The following is a 21,969-nucleotide window of genomic DNA, read 5'->3' on the forward strand; positions in this document are numbered from 1 at the left end:
AAAGAATGAGGAGCGGGACCAACCTCATGACCTGGGTCGGAGGGGCAAGACAAAAGGAAAAACGGGCACAGCAGCCGGCAGTTTGGCATGAACTAGCAGCAGCGCGCAGCCGGGTGAGCAGCGTGCTCCGTCCCCTGAGTACCGGCAATGCGACAGGCTGCGTTGGTTGTTCCCCGCCGTTTCCAGCGGGGCTGCTGAGGAGAAACTGAGAGTCCCGCGCACGAGCAGAGGAGAAAAGGCCGACCACCGGACAGAATCGTGCGGCCTTCCCTGCCAGTGATTTCGCGCACGTTCCCGGTTGACAATGAAAGTGTTTATGGACTAGGGGCTCAGCGGAAGGTACCGGAGACCAACCGCTGCTGCCGGATCACTAACCTTGGACCCCCCTTGAGGACATTTCGTCGACAGCTACAAGGACTACTACCCTCATCGGAACATTTGCGGCTGAGGAAACCATAGACACGATAGGTTTACTGAATGAACTGTTGCTATTTTTGCTATTCACCTTTATTCTTTCCTGGCATTTGCAATTTAACTGTTTATCTCCCTGCGAGGAGTACTGCTTTTGTCTAATTGTTAACCCTTGCTCTGCCTCTCGTGCTTCACTGCATCCCGCAACCTGTTTACACGTGCACTGGGGGGATTCATAAGTCTGTAGTCATAAAGAGTGACTGCAGATAACAGCAATTTTACTACAGAAAGGAAAATATTTAGCCCTGAAAAGAACTGTTTTAATGCTGCAGGAGAGTTAAACAAGTACTACAATATCATGCATTATTATATTATTATAAAATCTGACTATATCCCTGCTCTAAACTAGGATTAGAGACATCTAGGCAGGGTTTCATATTGCTATTGCTGTACTTGCCTACCTATGTTACCGCACCAAAAAACAGCAGTCCTCGTCAGGGCTAAATATTTTTTTTCCCCTATTAATACCGGAAACTTTTCAGGCATATATGTCTAATTTAACCCCTTAATGACCAGAGATATTTTTGATTTAGCATTTTAATTTTTTGCTCCCCTTCTTCCCAGAGCCACAACTTTCTTATTTTTAGGTCAAAATGGCCATGTGAGGGCTTCTCTTTTGCGGGACGAGTAGTACTTTTGAACGATTCCATTGCTTTTAATATATCGTGTACTGGAAAACGGTAAAAAAAACAAGACCCATAGCGTCTCCATTTTCCGTGATCTGGGGCTGGGTGAGGGCTTATTTTTTGTGTGCCGAGCTGATGTTTTTAATTATACCATTTTGGTGCAGATACCGTCTTTTGATTGCCCGTTACTGCATTTTAATGCAATGTTGCGGCGACCAAAAAAAAAAGAATTCTGGCGCTTTTACTTTTTTTTTCTCATTACGCAGTTTAGCAATTGGGTTTATTTATTTTTAAATATTGATAGATCAGCGATTCTGAACGTGGGGATACCAAATAAGTGTATTGCTTTATTTTGAATGGGGCGAAAGGGGAGTGATTTGAACTTTTCCATTTTTTAAATATTTTAAAAAAAATTTTTGGGGAGACTATAAGCTGCTGTAATGCGATCGGCTCTGCTACATACAGGCGATGATCAGATCACCTGTATGTAGCAGAATTGCTCACCACCAGGCGACGCTCATAGCAATCCGGCAGTGACAACCAGAGAGGTCTACTGGAGACCTCTGGTTGTCATGCTGACCCATCGGTGTCCCGTGATCACGTGACAGGGTCACTAATGGGGGAGATTTCCTGCGTGGTTGAAGAGCGCGTGAAATGCTGCTCTCAGAGACTGACATCGGCATTTACCTAGCTAACAGTTGCAGGTGGATCGCAATTCCAACAGCGGCTGTTGCGAGCACATGTCAGCTGTTCAAAACAGCTGACATGTGCCAATAAAGATGTGAGCTTTGTGCTGGAGCCCACATCAAAGGGGGGAATCCGACATAGGTGTACTATTACGCCCGATGTTGGAAAGGGGTCAAAATGCGCACAGGTGTATGCTAAGGGACGGAGAAGTAGACCTGCTACTGATGGTGCATGCAGAGCCCGAGGCATGGCTGTTTGTGATAATGGCTGCAACCTAGTAGTGGCTCTACTTGGCCCATGTGCTCAACTTAGTGGCTCCACGGTTTCTGAAAACCTACCCAGATTTGGGTGAGCTACTTTTGAAGGTACACCTCGTGTGCACCATCCATTTGCGCAAGTCAGCTACAGCTGCCGCCTGTCTGGCAGTGCTGGCAGTGCTGCAACAGCTTTTGCAAGTGCCAGCTCACCGACTGGTGTGCGACGTGACTTCTACAGTTGAGCGAATTTTCGATTGCGATCAGCGGTGAATATTGTATTGGCAATATTCGCCAAAAACATCATTGGAGTCAAAGGGAGAAGAAATTACCGAATATGTTTGGAATCAATCGACAAACCTAAATTTGGCACGAGTAGGATACCAATATAGCACTAATATGGAAAATTCTGATTCGGCGACCAATTCTGAGCATATTCGCTCAACTCTAGTGACTATGTGCTGGAACTCCACATTACATTTGTTGGAAAGGATTTGTGAGAAGCAGAGGGCTGTAGTTGCATACCAACTAAAACATACCTGTCGGTACTCCAATCAGCCTCCGCACATAACTGAAGAGTGGGCATGGATGTCTGACATCTGTGAAGGTCTCCAAAACTGTCTGATCAGTGTGGATAGGCTGTAGAGGAGGAGAGGGAGGAGGAGGAGATGGAAAGTCATCCTCCTGGTGGGAAAGGGGAAGTTTTATCTGTTGGGAGTCTGGCACACACAGTAACATAGTTTTTAAGGTTGAAAGAAGACTTTAAGTCCATCTAGTTCAACCCATATCCTAACCTAACATGCCCTAACATGTTGATACAGAGGAAGGCAAAAAAAAAAACCCATGTGGCAAATAATAAGCTCCACATTGGGGAAAAAATTCAGCACACACAGCAATCAGACTAGTTCCCTGGATCAACGCCCTATCAAGGACTCTAGTGTATATAGTGTATATAATCTGTAACATTATACTTTTCAAGAAAGACATCCAGTCCCTTCTTAAATTCATGGCTGACTATGTCCCTCTGCCTTTCACATTATACGCATTGTGACAAACACTGATTACTGATTGTTCACCCTTCTCGACCCACGCTACAAGGAGAACTTTCCATCGCTCCTTACTGATGCAGAGAGGGCTAGTAAAAAGGTCCAATACCAGAGGGCCCTAGTCAAACAATTAGTAAAAAAAAATCCCATCTGAAAACGCTGGCGGCAGAGATCATGCATCCTGGGACAACCAAGGAGGAGAGACAAGGGAGACACACTGGGCAAGTTTCATTAGACCCTCCCAGGGTCTAGGCCCTGATGCGTGGGGTAGTCTGTCAAGGAGGGAAACGTTTCTGAAGGTGGTGAATGAGTACCTAGCCAATCGTATTCATTTTGCATAATATACAAGACATTATACAGGAAAGAATATTTCTTAATATTTTTACCAGTAAAATACATTTTCTAATTTTTTATATATTTTTTATTGTCAGTCCATAAAAGTGGAGTAATACTCTGTCAACATTGTTCCCAGCAGCGACCTGGGAGTCAAAGATGCGTCCAGATGTCTTTCCCCATGCTTTTCCCATTCCATTTCAGCGATTTTCCTGCACCCCCCCCAGCCCTCCTGTCAGGGTTTTCAGTAAAAATGCTGGAGTTTCCCATTGACTTCCATTATATTCGTTACTCAAATCGAGCCCATCCGAGAGTCTGACCTGCTTGATTCCAGTACCGGGCACTTGAGCATTTTAGTGCTCGATAATCACTGTTTATCAGGCATTGCCGTCACTAATTAAAGTCCAAGCTGTAAGCTAGATCTATGATTAGCACAATTTTGGGTTATGTTAGATAGACTAAATGTAGTCAGTACAAGCAGCTAAAAATATAATCACAAATAAGAACTTTCTGGTGGTATAAAAGCATAATATGGAGCATTATGGAAAATGTCCAAAAACATTTTTCTCCAGTCAAATATAGGCCTGGTTTAGGGAAATGTGCTGGGCGAGGTGCAGACATTTTTCTTCTCTATACTTTGTGTTGAGCTCATGCTTATTTTACCCAGCTAAGTTACTCATTTCTTCTGACCAGATGCTAAGTTTATCATAGATCACATATACTACATCACAAGCCTATGGTTGGTCTTGTCTTGTGGTTACTACATCTGGCCACAGGTATGCACGCATGGTAAATAGAAGGAGCCTTTTTAGCATATTCAATTACAACCTTTGGTACGGGTGTGGGGAGAGGGCTGCTGATGTGGCACCCACTGTACAGAGAAGGGGGCCGGCATGGCAGGAGAAAAGAAACATTTTACATGAGGACAGAAACCTACGCTATTTATTCATGTAGCTAATATATCAGATGATGATAGGTTTATTCTACGGACATTTTAGGATTCATCTTAATTGGATGTCTTGATTATTGTTCTGACTCGTTATGTTAAGTCATCCAGAATAATAGTAATAATATATACAAAGACGAATAAAAACTGATGTAAGAGTTCAGTTAACTAGCTGTATAATATCTTAAAAATATTAACCTCTTCCCAACATTGGAAAGGAGTCCCTGCAAATGTATGTACCAATATGTCATGGTGATCAAGAAGGCACAGGAGACGAGTGCCTGCAGCTACAGCCAGCACCGATCCCGGCTGTTTAACCTTCCAGATTAAACGATTATTAGAGAACGCTGCATCTGCATGGTTTGGAGAGTGAGGGATGCCAATGGTTGTCATGGCAATTAGAGATTAAACAATGACTTCTGGATCTGCCAGGTACAGTGAACTTTTAGGCCTTTCTACAATCGGGGTCTAACAGGTCTTCTGTGAGTGTAACACTCACAGGTCTGATGCACTGCAATACACGAGTATTGCAGTGTGTTAGACCAGCGATCAGAGTATTAAAGGACTTTATAAGTCCTTGTCATGTGAACTAACTGCCATAGATAACACTGGTCAACAGCATTTTTGGTGCCAAAGATATTTCATCGAATTTAGGGTATTTTTGGGGTGCTGATTCTGAATATGTCATCAGTTTTGCCAGATTGGCTCAAGTTTTTGAGATTTTTGGTATCTTATTTATAGCACTTGTTGGTAAATGCGACGCATCATCTCATTAATTTCTTAACTTGAACTGAGCAGTTCTCAATATAGTTTTGTGTTAATTAGTGTTCTAAAAGTTTGTTCATAGCTTGATTTTTGCACCAACTTTATGTTGTTGTCTGTTTTCCAGTGAAAAGCATGAACTCATCAAGAAGAAGTTGTCTTAACGATCCAGACTCATTCTGTTACATTTGTGGTGAATACACACTGCCAAAACATAGAAGAAACATAACAGACTTCGTAAAAAAAGTGTATTTTGCCTATTTTGGGGTTATGCTTGGGGACCAAGACAAGTTTTGGGCACCACACATAGTGTGCAAAGCATGTATCGAATTATTACGAAAATGGAGCAAAGGACAAAGAAAAAGCTTCAAATTTGGTGTTCCAATGGTGTGGAGAGAGCCAAAAAATCATCATGATGACTGTTATTTATGGTAAACACAGGTACAGGCACATCTTCACAATGAGGGACAGGCCTTCTTGCAGATTCCATGTTACTCCCATTTTCGTTTCTTATGCTTATTGAATCCTTGCACTTGCACTGCACAGAAATAACAGTCATCATGATGATTTTTTGGCTCTCTCCACACCATTGGAACACCAAATTTGAAGCTTTTTCTTTGTCCTTTGCTCCATTTTCGTAATAATTCGATACATGCTTTGCACACTATGTGTGGTGCCCAAAACTTGTCTTGGTCCCCAAGCATAACCCCAAAATAGGCAAAATACACTTTTTTTACGAAGTCTGTTATGTTTCCTCTATGTTTTGGCAGTGTGTATTCACCACAAATGTAACAGAATGAGTCTGGATCGTTAAGACAACTTCTTCTTGATGAGTTCATGCTTTTCACTGGAAAACAGACAACAACATAAAGTTAGTGCAAAAATCAAGCTATGAACAAACTTTTAGAACACTAATTAACACAAAACTATATTGAGAACTGCTCAGTTCAAGTACTAATCCAAAGAAATTAATGAGATGATGCGTCGCATTTACCAACAAGTGCTATAAATAAGATACCAAAAATGTCAAAAACTTGAGCCAATCTGGCAAAACTGATGACATATTCAGAATCAGCACCCCAAAAATACCCCAAATTCATTAAAATATTTTGGACACCAGAAAAAAAATTTTTTTTTGTTGACCTGTGTAATCATCCATAATAAATACCTTGCTTTCCCAAATCCTGCTGTAACCTGAGAGGCTCTTCTGGTCACGTGATTTCTGGCTGAGAATCCTGAGTTCTTATGATGTCATGTCAGATTCTCCCCTAATTCCTGAATGAACACATATTTAAGATGACATTAATGGAGCCAAAACCCCACCCACACGCTTCTGAAACCATGCCCTCTTGCAGCTAGCCAATCAAATTAATAAGTGGGCAGTGTTTTGTTCAAGCGGGTGGGGTTTTGTCACCCGAACACAGGAATTTTATGCCCAATGAGAGTCATTAATATAGTGTAACACCCCAGGTTCCTGGTTGTTACAGTGGTATTGCCTTCCTCACGGGGAGGGTGATGCCATGCTTGGAAGCGAGGAAGGATCCCTTTAACAGGTATAACAAACATGCAACATGTTCTTACTCCAGGCCAGAAGGGGGAACTCTGATCCAGTTTGTGGGTGGCTGCCCTATATATATTCTGGCTGGAGGGAAAGTAGTAGAGTCTGCCAGAGACAGGGACTGAGAGCAGTCAGGAAGACAGTAGGGGCCGTGCAGACATGAGGTTCTGTAGCTCCTGGAAAGGAAAGAAAGGAACAGTATGTAGAGAGCGTGAGGGAGGAAGAAGCAAAGGCAAAGTGAAGAGCTGGAGAGAAGCTGCGACCGAGCTTCCTCCATGCTGAAGCGCATGAAACCGGTGGCCAGAAGACCGAGGTTGTGGGGGTATCTTTATGCCCCACAGCAGAAACCGGCGGACAGCAGATTGCAAGTCTCCTGTCCACCATTAACACCCGAAGGCACAGTAACACATAGAGCCCGGAGTCATCTGAGAGACCCTGTAAAAAGGCTCGAGTTACCTGCCATGCGGGTAGTGTCCTACCTAAAGGGGGACAGAGAAAGTGAGGACCTTTTGTGAGGCCTAAGGCAGCAAGAGACTACAACACAGTGCAGAATGGGAGTCTTCCAACCCCACCTGGTTAGAGGGATTCCGGAATCGCTTCCAAGCCGGCCGGACCACACCAACACCGTGATCCGTACCCTGAACTGTGGCTGCCTTACACCAGTAAAAAGGTAAAGAGACTGCAACCCTGTGTCCTCTGATTTTTTTCTACACCACCTACCACCTGTCCCTACTACACTGGGAGGAGCCCTGGGGACCCAGCTTCACCTGTGGGAAGCCATACCATCCATGCTGCCATAACATCACCCCAGTGGACCCCTTTAAGCAGCGTCGGTCATCCTTGACCGAATACCACAGGTGGCGTCACGAACAAACTTTATTCTTTATTCAACAACCTCTTTAAAGACCTTTCCCTTTTACTTGGACGCCCAGGGCCATGGACCGAGTCACTGCCACCGTGACACATCCCTTTAAGAACCGGCCCGGTACCAAGTAACCCACTGCCCTGGCAGGCGCTCCAATAGTTTAGTGGGGTGTCACTGGGGTGCCAATGCTCGCCGTTCACAGCAGGGAGCTGGCTGTTTGTCTCAGTTCATCCATAAATGACCTATAACTACTACAGACACATCTCTCCTTCAAGAGCTTTTCTCGTATCTGTATATATACAACGGAGTGTATAAATATATATACATATTCTGCTCTACACCATGTGTAATGTATATACATCCTGCTAAATATTCTGTATAACATAAATACTTTCACATCTCACTCTCTCCCTACCCATCCATCCATACACTCATCCTATTACAGTAGAACATGATTAGTCAGTGAGGGGAGAGTAGAGGATAATCTTTATTACCAGGGCTGGTGTTCTGGTGCTTTGTGTTACTTCTGTCTACTCTATCAGCAACTTGCCTGCAGTAATATCCTGGACAAGACATTATGCTGAGGCTATGAGTAATGTTGGGCAAGTAGCGGGAGGGGTTTAGACTGAATTACCGATGCTGTGCTCACTGCTGGCTTGCAACGAGCAAAATGAAAGTTGTTAAATGTAGTCAGTAGGGATCAGAGGATGCTGAGTGCAGAACAAATGCCAGGGGACAGGAAGAAAAGCAGAAAGGCATAAAATTGCAAAAGGGCATTGCCCTTAAGTACTTGTGGCAAAACAGCAACTGAGTTACAATAGAGGACAATCTGTTTAAGTATTTAAGTCCCATAGTGAGACTAAGTAGAAAAGCAAAAAGAATTTGAAAAAAAATGTAAAACACCACTGTCCCCCCAAAATAAAGAGCAAAAAGATTGTGAAAATATATTTCTCTATTTAAAGAGGACCTTTCACTAGTTTTAAAATGTTAAACTGACCACATCATGGAATAGTGACGAGGAGCTGAATAAAACATAAGCCCCGATTCATCCACACCGGCGACATCCACGCTGTTCTTGATGAGGGGACCTGATGTAATCATGCGCTCCTGTTCATTAAGTGGCATATACCTCTTAATGAATCATACACGTCTAAACTTGTCATGTACCTCCATACACCTCACCACAAACCTTACTCCAATCAGTGGCTGGAGTGAGAATGTCAGACCGAGCTTTGTGTCAGATATGTAACGACACACAGCCATGCTCTCCTCACTGATCTCACTGCCAGCAACTATTGTGATTGCAGGTGAGCAGAGCCGTGTATCATTACAAACACTTATTGCAATCTGCGGCTGACGGCCGCTCCTCTGCCCAAATCCCAGCGACCAAGTGTTCAAATGTGTTCGGATCGGAAACTCCTTTTCATTTAAAACAGAGATATCAAACTCAAATACACAGAGGGACAAAATTAAAAACTTGGACAAAGCTGTGGGCCAACCTTGATATTTATATTAAAAAAGTTTATAATTGAGTAAGTTTTTCCTTATCAAGAAATATAACGATGAACATTTTCATACTGAAATAAACTTAAAGGGTTTCTCCCACAAAGTACAATTTAATAAATAGATCTTAAAATAAAATATTGTAATAATATAAAATGATAAGAGCAGTAAAAGCATATATCTCAATGGGCCAATTTAAACATGTAATAACAAAGGATAAAAAAACTTGAATTAAATACAGATAAAATATGATGCAAACAAAAGTGCCCCACACACAGTATGATACCCCCACAGTGAACTCCTCCACATGTTAATTATGGGGACTACTGTAACCCCCCTCCCTCAATGCCCCTAACAGAGAATAGTGACCCCACCACAGCATGATTCTCCAACGGTAATCTCCACACAGCCCTCCATACACTATAATGGCCCCACATAGTGCGCCATACAGTATAACTGGGCCCTGTAAAGTTTTCCATACAATATAATGGGAACACGTGTGGGATAAAATATAACTTTTACTTATTATTTTAAAAGCAAACTATCACAAAGTGCAAAGTGCAAACAATAAACAAACATACACATATCTGTATGGGTTGCGCTATAGAGACCACTGCTTAATACAAACTGTCAATTTACTAGGATGTTCTCAAGCACTGTATTGGGTTATATCGGCGCAAACCCTACTGCAGGGACCCGTCCTCAGTGTATAAGTACAACAGAATCCTTATCTTCACCACTAAGGTACAGACACCTGCAACACCATTATAAGATATTATACCTAGGTGCAATTCAATCATTTACAATGTATAATGCACCCCGGAATAAAAATTTTCTCTTCCACAAATGCCGATATTGTACCTTATTCAGTCCACCCGAGACTGTACGTACATCTGATTCAGCATAATCGAGAATAAACAAGGTATGGCTGGTATATAAGGAAAAAATAGAACGATCTCACCCGCCTCCGACCCTATTCAGTCATCGGTACTCAGTTTAACTGATGGCGGTGGGCGTCCTCCCCTCCTGTCCCGACGTGTTTCGTTTACCACTCATCAGGGGATATGTTTCGGGGTTATGCTCTCATGACCGTCCAGCCGACGCTGCCATCCATGCGCGTGGTGATTAGCATGTACGCTCGCTTTTTATATTAGGCCCCTTGCTTACCAACATCCGGTTTGTATGGCTCCCTCAAAGGGTCACCTGACCGGATGTGACATCATTGGACCGCATCAGCTGACCGGAGACTCAGTCAGCTGTGTATCGCGCTTTGCCTTCAGATGTCAGCAATTCTGTTGCGCATGCGCTACCTAATGCGATCCGAGCGCAGTGCTTTGAGGCCATACTCATGCCTGTACCTCTCATCCAGTTGCACTGCGCTTAATCCAAAACGAGAACGCATAGCCCAAATGTTGCTTCAACCGAGCCACACATGCCATACGTCCCTACTTTACCACTATTATATGTGCAGGTTAATTCTCATTTGGTAAGACACTTTTTACATTATCATATGCTGTTCTTGGACATATTCAGAGTTACGTATGTGCAGATCTAGTACATCTATCGTCACGGGGACACTTGATTACCAGAGTTAGATCAAAATTATGGAAATTACTCCAAAAAATGTATAATAAAGTAAAATACAGAAAGAGGAGACCTTATTTCCAGGAGAGAGGAGGCATAGAGGGGATAGAGGCAGATGGAAAGGAGATTAAGGGAACAAAGCCTAATATGTACCTAGGGCACCCTATTCTAAATTACCCTACCTCACGTGGAGGTTGGCACCCTAGGACCTACGCCATGGTGCCCCCACTCAACGACGACTCTCCCTCTCTATATACCCTATTACTCCCTATATTAAAGGAAGGAAGCAAACGAGAGCTGGTCATTCAGACCATTTGGGTGGACCGTATTTAGCCAGAAAATCCATTTGCACTCCCTTTGGAGTATCATTTGGTCCCAGTCCCCCCCTCCTATCGGGGGTTTAATTCTGTCGATCCCTACAAAGGCAATTTTTTTGGTGTTGCCTTCATGATATCTGTTAATATGGTTGGCTATTGAAGTATCTCTCTTATTCTTGATGTCACGTATATGCTCTCCTACTCATCTGCAAAATTCTCTTTTCGTTTTTCCCACATACTCAAGTCCACAGTCACAAGTGGCCTTGTAAATCACCCCTTTTGTTTGGCAGTTGATGAATTGCCTGATCTGGTATACTTTTCTCGTGTTATTCCCCATGAATGTTTTACTTGACTGTATGGAGGTGCATGCCTTACTCCCACATTTGTAACAGCCAGCCGGCTGTGTACTTAGCCATGAGTGATTTGTTTGACCTTTATAGTGGCTGTGTACAAGTCTATCTTTGATAGATTTGCCCCTACGAAATGTGATCTGGGGTGCCACATTAATGGTATCCTTGATGTCCGGGTCCATTAGTAAAATTTGCCAGTGTTTTTTTAAGATTTTTCGAATCTCGTTAGCTCCATTAGAGAAACGAGTTATAAAGCGTGTAATGCCTTCTTCCATCTTTTGAGGTTTCTGTGCCAGCAACTCACTGCGTTCTCTGACGAGTGATGATCTATATGCCTCATTGAGTATATAGTCAGGGTACCCTCTATCACGAAACCTTCCCCTCAAATCATCCGCTTGTTCCTTGAAATTGCTCAAATCAGAGCAGTTCCGGCGGAGTCTTAAGTATTGTCCTTTAGGTATACCCTGCTTCAATGGTCTAGGGTGGTTACTTTCCCACCTTAGCAGGGAATTTGTGGCAGTGGGCTTTCGATAATTCTTTGTGATAATAACTCCATCGTCCCCTTTCTGGACCAGGACATCAAGGAAAGCCAAACTACATTTGTCCGTCTCACACGTAAAGTGTAAGCCCAGACTGTTGACATTTAGAGTATCCACAAAGCCCCGGAAATCTGATTCATGCCCCCTCCATATCACAAAGATATCATCTATATATCTTAGCCATAGCGCCACTTTGTCCTCTAGATTGTTAGACATCTCACTGAACACTACTTTTTCCTCCCACCAGCCCAGGAGCAAATTTGCGTAGGTTGGGGCACAGGGACTACCCATCGCGGTGCCCCTGAGCTGGTGGAAGTACTTCCTGTCGAATAAGAAGACATTATTAGTGAGGCAAAATTGCAACGCATTGAGCACAAATTCATTGTGCCTGTTGTAGTGTCGGCCTCTTGTTTGTAAATATTCACTCACAGCCCTCAAGCCAACATCATGGGGAATGGAGGAATATAGCGCTTCAACATCAATGCTACAGAGAATCATATCTTTTTCCATATATACCGTCCAATCTCCTAGGAAAATCAGTCGTATCTCGTACATACGAATTAAGGGCTAGGACAAAAGGTCTAAGTACCTGGTCGATATACAAGCCTAGATTTTGGTTGATACTGTTAATGCCTGCCACTATGGGTCTACCCTTCAAAGGGTTGATCCCTTTGTGGATTTTGGGCAAGCAGTAGAAAGTGGCCATTACAGGGTGGCTCGGGATTAGAAAATCTCTTTCATTTTGATCTATTACTCCCAATTCAAATCCCTCATTGATCATACTCCTCAAATGATTCATGATCTTATTACTTGGATCTTGAGGGAGAATCTCATATAATGGCCCCATAGTGCTCCACACAGTATAATGGCCTTACATAGAGCTCCATTCAGTATAAAGGACCCCACATAGCGATCCATATAGTATAATTGCACCACATAGTGCTCCATACAGTATAATGGCCTCATGTAGTGCTCCATACATTATGATGGCCTCACGTAGTGCTCCGTACAGTATAATGGCCCTGTAGTGCTCCACAGTAAAAAGGGCCCCACAGTTATCCATATAGTATAATGGCCCCTCATAGTGCTCCATACAGTATAATGGCCCCAAAGTGCTCCAGACAGTATAAAGGGGCCCACATAGTGATCCATATAGTATAATGGCCCCATAAAGTATTCCATACAGCAGGGCTCCCCAACCTGTAGCTCGGGAGCCACATGTGGCTCGCGGTCCCATGAATTGTGGCTCGCGACTGTCTGCCAGCTTGATGCATTAGGTCCAGGTCTAGCAAACAGGTATGAAGACCACATCTCAAAATGGTGAATTCTGTGAGTAGCCACACACAGAATTGCAGATATGGATGCACATTTACAGGTCTTAGGGGTTTAGAGATGTTTTAGGTATGGTACGCTGGAGGTTTGTACTACCTGTTAGAGGAGGTGCTCAAAGCTGGATGTGACAATGTGTTGAGAGAATACTGAATGGGGGTATTGTGGGAGACCCCCTGGATCTTAGATTACTGCTCTGGAGTGATTTCTGTGGAAAAACTTTGGTTATCATTATACCTGTAATATGGGGGCTTTAGTTGACACTACTTTGAAGGGGGTGGGAGCTGAATGTGGCTCGCGACCCTCTCTCTAAGCTGAATGTGGCTCTCAAGGTCAGAAAGGTTGGGGACCACTGCCATACAGCATAATGGCCCCATAGTGCTACAAAAAGTATAATGGCCCTATAGTGCTCCATACAGAATAAAGGGCTGCACATAGTGATCCATATAGTATAATGGCCCCACAAAGTACTCCATACAGTATAATGGCCCCATAGTGCTCCAAACAGTATAAAGGGCCCCACATAGTGATCCATAAAGTATAATGGCCCCACAAAGTACTCCATACAGTATAATAGCCCCATAGTGCTCCACACAGTATAAAGGGCCCCACAAAGTACTCCATATAGTATAATGGCCCCATAAATTATTCCATACAGTAAAATGGCCCTATAGTGCTCCATACAGTATAAAGGGCCCTATAGTGCTCCATACAGTATAAAGGGCCCCACATAGTAATCCATATAGTATAATGGCCCCACAAAGTACTCCATACAGTATAATGGCCCCATAGTGCTCCAAACAGTATAAAGGGCCCCACATAGTGACCCATATAGTATAACGGCCCCATTGTGCTCCATACAGTATAAAGGGCCCCCCATAGTGATCCATATAGTATAATGGCCACAAAAAGTACTAATGGCCACAGTGCTCCTTACATGCCCATATTGATGGCTTAGGAGGGTTGATCCTAGATTCCTTTTAAGCCACCAATTACAACACAGAAGGTGCAGTTTTTATAGCAGTTTTCTATATCCGCTAAACATTAATGTGCTCATTTTTTACTGTCAGTTTTGGCTGACACACTCTTTGATCATTGGCATCCATGAGCTTATTTTATGCGCAGATCTCTACTTCTTAGGTTGCCATCACACTAGCAGTATTTGGTCAGTATTTTACATCAGTATTTGTAAACCTCCCAAAGAAAATGAACATTGAACCAAAATATCAAGAAACATTATTTAAAATTTATTAAATAGGATTTAAAAACGGAGAAACTGAGAAGATAATTCACAATAAATATCATAGTGCAAAAATACATCATGTAGGGTACAGATCAAATATATACAGGTCCTTCTCAAAAAATTAGCATATAGTGTTAAATTTCATTATTTACCATAATGTAATGATTACAATTAAACTTTCATATATTATAGATTCATTATCCACCAACTGAAATTTGTCAGGTCTTTTATTGTTTTAATACTGATGATTTTGGCCTACAACTCCTGATAACCCAAAAAACCTGTCTCAATAAATTAGCATATTTCAACCGTCCAATCAAATAAAAGTGTTTTTTAATAACAAACAAAAAAAACATAAAATAATAATGTTCAGTTATGCACTCAATACTTGGTCGGGAATCCTTTGGCAGAAATGACTGCTTCAATGCGGCGTGGCATGGAGGCAATCAGCCTGTGACACTGCTGAGATGTTATGGAGGCCCAGGATGCTTCAATAGCGGCCTTAAGCTCATCCAGAGTGTTGGGTCTTGCGTCTCTCAACTTTCTCTTCACAATATCCCACAGATTCTCTATGGGGTTCAGGTCAGGAGAGTTGGCAGGCCAATTGAGCACAGTAATACCATGGTCAGTAAACCATTTACCAGTGGTTTTGGCACTGTGAGCAGGTGCCAGGAAGCATGAAGTGCTCCAAAATCTCCTGATAGCTAGCTGCATTGACCCTGCCCTTGATGAAACACAGTGGACCAACACCAGCAGCTGACATGGCACCCCACACCATCACTGACTGGGTACTTGACACTGGACTTCAGGCATTTTGGCATTTCCTTCTCCCCAGTCTTCCTCCAGACTCTGGCACCTTGATTTCCGAATGACATGCAAAATTTGCTTTCATCAGAAAAAAGTACTTGGGACCACTTAGCAACAGTCCAGTGCTGCTTCTCTGTAGCCCAGGTCAGGCGCTTCTGCCGCTGTTTATGGTTCAAAAGTGGCTTTACCTGGGGAATGCGGCACCTGTAGCCCATTTCCTGCACACGCCTGTGCACGGTGGCTCTGGATGTTTCCACACCAGACTCAGTCCACTGCTTCCTCAGGTTCCCCAAGGTCTGGAATCGGTCCTTCTCCACAATCTTCCTCAGGGTCCGGTCACCTCTTCTCGTTGTACAGCGTTTTCTGCCACATTGTTTCCTTCCAACAGACTTACCATTGAGGTGCCTTGATACAGCACTCTGGGAACAGCCTATTTGTTGAGAAATTTCTTTCTGGGTCTTACCCTCTTGCTTGAGGGTGTCAATGATGGCCTTCTTGACATCTGTCAGGTCGCTAGTCTTACCCATGATGGGGGTTTTGAGTAATGAACCAGGCAGGGAGTTTTTAAAAGCCTCAGGTATCTTTTGCATGTGTTTAGAGTTAATTAGTTGATTCAGAAGATTAGGGTAATAGGTCGTTTAGAGAACCTTTTCTTGATATGCTAATTTATTGAGACAGGTTTTTTGGGTTATCAGGAGTTGTAGGCCAAAATCATCAGTATTAAAACAATAAAAGACCTGACAAATTTCAGTTGGTGGATAATGAATCTATAATATATGAAAGTTTAATTGTAATCATTACATTATGGTAAATAATGAAATGTAACACTATATGCTAATTTTTTGAGAAGGACCTGTATACTGGAGAATAGTCTCCTAAGGGACAGACCTATATGTGCAAAAGTGCATCATGAACGATCTAAAAAGACTAAATAAAGTGCATGGAAAGTCTCCAAGAAAATACTAGTACCCGTGTAGAGATGATCTGTAGTTCCCAAGGACTCCAGCTCCGGCTGAATAATGTTTCTTGATATTTTGGTTCAATGTTCATTTTCTTTGGGAGGTTTTGAGATTGTTATAATGAACATTCTGTATTAGGCTGCCGTCACACTAGCAGTATTTGGTCAGTATTTTACATCAGTATTTGTAAGCCAAAACCAGGAGTGGGTGATAAATGCAGAAGTGGTGCATATGTTTCCATTATACTTTTCCTCTAATTGTTCCACTCCTGTTTTGGCTTACAAATACTGATGTAAAATACTGACCAAATACTGCTAGTGTGATGGCAGCCTTACAGGAGAGTGGACTTTTATCCTTTTATTTTATATTAAAATAAATTATTGCTTGGTACTTTTGTTAGTACAGAATGTTCCATTTGCTTACTACAGGTTCTACAAACTCTCCACTGGCAGGGAGGAGGATAGGAAAGGTAAAGTATGAATCCTCTAGCATAGATTGAGATAATAATACATTATCCCTTTTCCAGCCCTACAAACATTCATGTTGTAATTTTATGTCCTGATTATATATTTATGTTGAAATTATCCAGCAAATTTTATATTTGAAGGCAAATATTTGACGGTAAATATTATGGGCATATTTTATTTATCTGAGGTTTTCATTTCAGGATGTGTGTGAATAAAACATGGCAGCAGAATTGCTTTGCTAATCCTGGTTGCAGAATCAGCTTTGTGCAAAATGGCTAGTATGTTATAATAATGTCCTATGTGAAGAAGAAATGGAACATGATGCTGCATCCATATAAATAGGCTGGAACATCAGGATTTCTGCTTTCCTGAACTTAGGTCACTCTAGGTTACACATCTAATAAAATTCTATTATGATTGCTTTATTTTCTTAACCCTTCCCTCCAAGTTTTTCTGTTTCCTCCCCTTCTTCCAACAACCATACTTTCTTATGTTTCTTCGATTACAGCTGTATGAGGGCTTATTTTTTGCAGGTCGAGTAGTAGTTTTGAATTACATAATTCACTTTACTAAATAATGTACTAAAAATGGGAAATTCCAAATGCAGTGAAATAGTAATAAAAAAGCAGTAGAAATAGAATACTACAGGTCAGTTTTATTACAGCCACACAAATACTTTTTTATTTAAATGGTGAAAAATGACAGAAATTTGTAGCAACAAAAATAATTTGGCTTTTGGCACCATTTTCCAAGACCTTTAATGTTTTTAGTTTTCAGTCGATGGAGCGGTGTGAGGTCTTGTTTTTCTTGCGTGGCAAACTGAAGTTTTTATTGATACCAATTTGTGGAACGTAAGATACAGTTATGTGAAAAAGTTTGGGCACCCCTATTAATCTTAAGCTTATGTTTTATAAAAATTGTTTTTTTTGCAACAGCTATTTCAGTTTCATATATCTAATAACTGTTGGCCACAGTAATGTTTCTGCCTTGAAATGGGGTTTACTGTACTAACAGAAAATGTGCAATCTGCATTCAAACAAAATTTGACAGGTGCATAAGTATGGGCACCTCACCAGAAAAGTGACATTAATATTTAGTAGAGCCTCCTTTTGCAAAAATAACAGCCTCTAGTTGCTTCCTGTAGCTTTTAATGAGTTCCTGGATCCTGGATGAAGGTATTTTTGACCATTCCTCTTTACAAAACATTTCCAGTTCAGTTAAGTTTGATGGTCGCCGAGCATGGACAGCCCTCTTCAAATGATCCCACAGATGTTCAATGATATTCAGGTCTGGGGACAGGGATGGCCATTCCAGAACAGTGTAATTGTTCCTCTGCATGAATGCCTGAGTAGATTTGGAGCGGTGTTTTGGATCATTGTCTTGCTGAAAGATCCATCCCCTGCGTAACTTCAACTTTGTCACTGATTCATGAACATTATTGTCAAGAATCTGCTGATACTGAGAGGAATCCATGTGTCCCTCAACTTTAACAAGATTCCTGGTGCCGGCATTGGCCACACAGACCTAAAAGCATGATGGAACCTCCACCAAAATTTACTGTGGGTAGCAAGTGTTTTTCTTGGAATGCTGTGTTTTTTTGCCGCCATGCATAACGCCTTTTTGTATGACCAAACAACTCAATCTTGGTTTCATCAGTTCACAGGACCTTCTTCCAAAAAGAAATTGGCTTCTCCAAATGTGCTTTTGCATACCTCAGCCGACTGTTTGTGGCGTGCTTGCAGAAATGGCTTCTTTCGCATCACTCTCCCATATAGCTTCTCCTTGTGCAAAGTGCATTGTATAGTTGACAGATGCACAGTGACACCATCTGCAGCAAATTGATGTTGCAGCTCTCTGGAGGTGGTCTGAGGATTGTCCTTGACTGATCTCACCATTCTTCTTCTCTGCCTTTCTGATGTTTTTCTTGGCCTGCCACTTCTGGCCTTAACAAGAACTGTACCTGTGTTCTTCCATTTCCTTACTATGTTCCTCACAGTGGAAATTGACAGGTTAAATCTCTGAGACAGCTTTTTGCATCCTTCCCCTGAACAACTATGTTGAATAATCTTTGTTTTCAGATCATTTGACAGTTGTTTTGAGGAGCCCATGATGCCACTCTTCAGAGGAAATTCAAACAGGAGAACAACTTGCAAGTGGCCACTTTAAGTAGCTTTTCTCATGATTGCATACACCTGGCTATGAAGTTCAAAGGTCAATGAGGTTACAAAACCAAAAAAAGTGCTTTAGTAAGTCAGTAAAAAGTAGGTAGGAATATTTAAAACAAGAAAATGATAAGGGTGTCCATACTTATGCACCTGTCAAATTTTGTTTGAATGCAGATTGCACATTTTCTGTTAGTACAATAAACCTCATTTCAAGGCAGAAACATTACTGTGTCCAACAGTTATTAGATATATGAAACTGAAATAGCTGTTGCAAAAAAAACAATTTTTATAAAACATTAACCCCTTTCTGTCATTGGACGTACTATTCCGTCCATGTGGGGTGGGCCCTAATTCCCAAGGACGGAATAGTACTTCCAGCGCGATCGGCTGCGCTCACGGGGGGGAGCGCGGCCGATCGCGGCCGGGTGTCAGCTGCTTATCGCAGCTGACATCCGGCGCTATGTGCCAGGAGCGGTCACGGACCGCCCCCGGCACATTAACCCCCGGCACACCGCGATCAAACATGATCGCGGTATGCCGGCGGTATAGGGAAGCATCGCGCAGGGAGGGGGCTCCCTGCGGGCTTCCCTGAGACCCCCGCAGCAACGCGATGTGATCGCGTTGCTCCGAGGGTCTCCTACCTCCTTCCTCGCTGCAGGTCCCGGATCCAAGATGGCCACGGCATCCGGGTCCTGCAGGGAGGGAGGTGGCTTACTGAGTGCCTGCTCAGAGCAGGCGCTTGGTAAGCCTGCAGTGCTGTAAGTGAGATCGGTGATCTGACAGAGTGCTGTGCAAACTGTCAGATCACCAATCTGTGATGTCCCCCCCGGGACAAAGTAAAAAAGTAAAAAAAAAAAATGTCCACATGTGTAAAAAAAAATAAAAAAAAATAAATTCCTAAATAAAGAAAAAAAAAAATATATATTATTCCCATAAATACATTTCTTTATCTAAATAAAAGAAAACAAATAATAAAAGTACACATACTTAGTATCGCCGCGTCCGTAACGACCCAACCTATAAAACTGTCCCACTAGTTAACCCCTTCAGTAAACACCGTAAGGAAAAAAAAACGAGGCAAAAAACAACGCTTTATTATCATACCGCCGAATAAAAAGTGGAATAAATCGCAATCAAAAAGACGGATATAAATAACCATGGTACCGCTGAAAGCGTCATTTTGTCCCGCAAAAAAAGAGCCGCCATACAGCATCATCAGCAAAAAAATAAAAAAGTTATAGTCCTCAGAATAAAGTGATGCCAAAATAATTATTTTTTCTATAAAATAGTTTTTATCGTATAAAAGCGCCAAAACATAAAAAAATTACATAAATGAGATATCGCTGTAATCGTACTGACCCGAAGAATAAAACTGCTTTATCAATTTTACCAAACGCGGAACGGTATAAACGCCTCCCCCAAAAGAAATTAATGAATAGCTGGTATTTGGTCATTCTGCCTCACAAAAATCGGAATAAAAAGCGATCAAAAAATGTCACGTGCCCGAAAATGTTACCAATAAAAACGTCAACTCGTCCCGCAAAAAACAAGACCTCACATGACTCTGTGGACCAAAATATGGAAAAATTATAGCTCTCAAAATGTGGCAACGCAAAAAATAAAAAGCGTCTTTCAGTGTGTGGCGGCTGCCAATCATAAAAATCCGCTAAAAAACCCGCTATAACAGTAAATCAAACCCCCCTCCATCACCCCCTTAGTTAGGGAAAAATTAAAAAAAACTTATTTATTTCCATTTTCCCATTAGGGATAGGGCTAGGATTAGGGCTAGGGTTAGGGCTAGGACTAGGGTTAGGATTAGGGCTAGGGTTGGGGCTAGGGTTAAGGCTACAGTTAGGGTTAAGGCTACAGTTAGGGTTGGGGCTAAAGTTAGGGTTTGGATTACATTTACGGTTGGGAATAGGGTTGGGATTAGGGTTAGGGGTGTGTCTGGGTTAGAAGTGTGGTTAGGGTTACCGTTGGGATTAGGGTTAGGGGTGTGTTTGCATTAAGATTTCAGTTATAATTGGGGGGTTTCCACTGTTTAGGCACATCAGGGGCTCTCCAAACGCGACATGGCGTCCGATCTCAATTCCAGCTAATTCTGCGTTGAAAAAGTAAAATAGTGCTCCTTCCCTTCCGAGCTCTCCCGTGTGCCCACACAGGGGTTTACCCCAACATATGGGGTATCAGCGTACTCAGGACAAATTGGACAACAACTTTTGGGGTCCAAGTTCTCTTGTTACCTTTGGGAAAATACAAAACTGGGGGCTAAAAAATAATTTTTGTGAGAATAAAAAAGATTTTTTATTTTCACGGCTCTGCGTTATAAACTGTAGTGAAATACTTGGGGGTTCAAAGTTCTCACAACACATCTAGATAAGTTCCTTGGGAGGTCTAGTTTCCAATATGGGGTCACTTGTGGGGGGTTTCTACTGTTTAGGTACATTAGGGGCTCTGCAAACGCAATGTGACGCCTGCAGACCAATCCATCTAAGTCTGCATTCCAAATGATGCTCCTTCCCTTCCGAGCTCTGCCATGCGCTCAAACTGTGGTTCCCCCCCACATATCAGGTATCAGCGTACTCAGGACAAATTGGACAACAATATTTAGGGACCAATTTCATCTGTTACCCTTGGAAAAATACAAAACTGGGGGCTAAAAAATAATTTTTGTGGGAAAAAATTTTTGTTTTATTTTTACGGCTCTGCATTATAAACTTTTGTGAAGCCCTTGGTGGGTCAAAGTGCTCACCACACATCTAGATAAGTTCCTTAGGGGGTCTACTTTCCAAAATGGTGTCATTTGTGGGGGGTTTCAATGTTTAGGCACATCAGTGGCTCTCCAAACGCAACATGGCGTCCCATCTCAATTCCTGTCAATTTTGCATTGAAAAGTCAAACGGCGCTCCTTCCCTTCCGAGCTCTCCCATGCGCCCAAACAGTGGTTTACCCCCACATTTGGGGTATCAGCGTACTCAGGACAAATTGTACAACAACTTTTGTGGTCTAATTTCTAATCTTACCCTTGGGAAAATAACAAATTGGGGGCGAAAAGATAATTTTTGTGAAAAAAATGATTTATTTTTACGGTTCTGCATTATAAACTTCTGTGAAGCACTTGGTGGGTCAAAGTGCTCACCACACCTCTAGATAAGTTC

Source organism: Ranitomeya variabilis, chromosome 1 (genome assembly GCF_051348905.1).
Source record: "Ranitomeya variabilis isolate aRanVar5 chromosome 1, aRanVar5.hap1, whole genome shotgun sequence".
Lineage (NCBI taxonomy): Eukaryota > Metazoa > Chordata > Amphibia > Anura > Dendrobatidae > Ranitomeya > Ranitomeya variabilis.